The 2,865-nt window shown below is 45.9% G+C and overlaps 1 long non-coding RNA gene across 1 annotated transcript in view; it reads right to left on the bottom strand.

The window, feature by feature from the left end:
• The window catches only part of LOC116418774, a 4,122-nt gene extending 1,495 nt beyond the window's left edge, over positions 1 to 2,627 (bottom strand). Inside the window, exon 1 of the long non-coding RNA XR_004228923.1 lies at positions 2,477 to 2,627. This is a non-coding gene — a long non-coding RNA (uncharacterized LOC116418774). The remainder of the gene's footprint in view (positions 1 to 2,476) is intronic.
• Positions 2,628 to 2,865: the final 238 nt, after the last annotated feature.

Raw genomic sequence — 2,865 nt, 5'->3', positions numbered from 1 at the left:
CCTTCCTTTCTTTCTTTCTTTCTTTCTTTCTTTCTTTCTTTCTTTCTTTCTTTCTTTCTTTCTTTCTTTCTTCTCTTTTTTTTTTTTCTGAGACAGACTCTCACTCTCACCCAGGCTGGAGTGCAGTGGTGCAATCTCAGCTCACTACAATCTCTGCATTTCTGCCTCTCAGGTTCAAGTGATTCAAGTGATTCTCCTGCCTCGGCTTCCCGAGTAGTTGGGATTACAGGTGCCCATCACCATGCCCAGCTAATTTTTTGTAGTTTCAGTAGAGACAGGGTTTCACCATGTTAGCCAGGCTGGTCTCGAACTCCTGACCTCAGGTGATCTGCCCGCCTCGGCCTCCCAAAATGCTGGGATTACAGGCGTGACCCACCGCCCCTGGCCTTGTGGTCTTATTTCTTAAATATGACGGGATATTTCAAGAACTAGCATCCTGGAAGCAGCATTTTCTAACAATTTTTTAATCCATCCATTTAAATGTTTTATATACGTAGGCAAAGAAAGATGTTTGGAGTGATGTCACCAAGTGTTAACGCTGATAGGATTTTGAATAATTTGTTATTTTCTTCTCTTTCTTATTGTTGGATTTTTAGTAGTGATTCAATGTTTATTTTATAAAAACAATAAAGACGCTATTTTGACCAAAAATGCCTGCCACTTCCACTTCATCAATCCATTGTTTTTTTCTGTTGGTCAAATTTTGGCCTCCGATAGCAATTTTTTTAAGTACATCTTCAATTTCCTGAGACACTAAGTCACAAGCAAGACTAGCCAAGGGATTTCAAATATCCTTCTTTTAAGCTGATGCAGTTTAATGATATTACCATTCAGGATAGGAAGTAGGGAAGAGTAGAGAAAGAGAGATGGATGGAAACAGAGATAAGCTGGAAACCTTGTTTTTCCCAGAGTCTGACATGAGTGTGAGAATGCAGAAATGCTAAAAAGGCTCAATTCTGCTTTTGAGGAGCAGGAAGAGCAAGACATAAGGCGTACCTTGGAGTCATAGTCCCAGAGCTAGACTTTAAACATGTGACTTCGTAGATTTGGGCATGACTCCACGCATGCCTGCATGCCTGCAGTCCTAGCTACTCAGGATGCTGAGGTGGGAGGATTACTTGAGCCGGGAGTTCAAGGCTACAGTGAGCTATGATCATGCCACTGCACTCCAGCCTGGGCAACAGAGCAAGACCCTGTCTCTAAAACAACAACAACAGCCAACAAAACACAACCACATGGGAATAAGAAAGGGTACAGAAAATGAGATGCAAAGAATGAGATGTAGGATGGAGTATTCCTAAAGGTGGAAATGAAGGCGGGGGAGATGTGTTAGGAGGATTAGGGGGTTACAGGATTTGACGCAGACACCTGTCCTGCTCTGCCTGTGGCCACAGAAAGATGAAATGTGTGGGGGTGCTTGGCAAGACATCAAGATGGCTAACAAAATAGAAATCCCTCCACATCAAATGCATGCATACAACCATCTCTAAATACAGAATTACAATATATACACAGCTACAACCTGAGGCAACTCTGGGAAAATGAAACCCTTACATTTAATCAAAATAAGATCACTGGAAACCTGATTGAAACCTTTCAGGCCCCTCATATTATGAGGGGCAACTTGAGTGGGTGAGAAATGTATTTTATTCACCTTAGTTCAAATAACGTATGTAAAATCCAATTCTGGTCTATTCACCTGGGGTGGGGAATAGCTGTTCTAACAGCACCAGCAACCACAGCAACAAAAGCAATTCGGTGTCTAATCTTAGATTCACAGCTATAAAGAGGACCCAGAAGAGGAAAAAGCCGGAGAGAGACCTTAATCAATTGGAGTTTAACCTTTGGTTCGATACGTTTTGTCTTGTGGTCAGAATTGAAAAGGCTGAGGCGGCTTTATTTTAAAAGTTGTGTTGATGACTGATCAAAAGCAGTTATATCTGGGAGATCATTCAGGTGCAAGAACACTCCAAAGTAATTTCTGTTCTACTTAGCATTTATATAGCACCAGAGAGCTCCGCGGGGTTATTAATACACACCTCGCACTTTCAGAGCAATTTACAGCCTTTCTGGACGGTGCCCTTATCCGCGGGGCTGGAGGGGTGGGCGGGGGCCAAGAAGTCAGACTGCTTGAGCTGCTGCTTTGAAACTATCTATTTTCCTTTTCTGTAGATAGCGGGTTCCTGGGCTCAGAAATCGGCTTCCTCAGCAGCCCTGTCCTGATCCGTGAAGGACAACCTTCCCCTCATTCCATGGAGCCTCTGTGGATGGGCCACTTTCTGTAGGTGAGACACACAGAAAAGGTGAGGGACATGGAGAGATACCCACAGTGTGACCCTAGACAAAAAATATGGCTTTGACTGGGCGCGGTGGGCCACATCTCTAATCCTAGCACTTTGGGAAGCCTGGGCGGGCAGATCACCTGAGGTCGGGAGCTCGAGACCAGCCCAGCCAACCCCATCTGTACTAAAAATACAAAAATTAGCCAGGCGTGGTGGCGGGCACCTGTAATCCCAGCTACTCGGGAGGCTGAGGCAGGAGACTCACTTGAACCCCGGAGGTGGGGGTGGCAGGGAGCCAAGATTGCGCCACTGCACTCCAGCCTGGACAACAGAGTGAGACTCCATCTCAAAACAAACAAACAAACAAACGCAGCAGTATGCTCCACTCCCCTCTGGCACCAACCTTCTTGTGGAGACAGCTGCCCGCACTTGCCCTGGGCAGGAACTTAGGGACTTCCTGCTTCCTGTTTTCTTCCCACAGTCCCTCCCTGGCCTTTCCTGCCAGAGGCAGCACTCCACCTCCCCAAGACTGCAGGCTGGGCCGTGTCCTCTTGTCCTGGAACTAGGGGCCAAATCTCTAGAG

The sequence above is a fragment of the Piliocolobus tephrosceles genome, chromosome 1 (assembly GCF_002776525.5).
Source record: "Piliocolobus tephrosceles isolate RC106 chromosome 1, ASM277652v3, whole genome shotgun sequence".
NCBI lineage: Eukaryota > Metazoa > Chordata > Mammalia > Primates > Cercopithecidae > Piliocolobus > Piliocolobus tephrosceles.
Note: the sequence above shows the minus strand (reverse complement) of the source record. Positions and strands in the feature narration are given on the sequence as shown.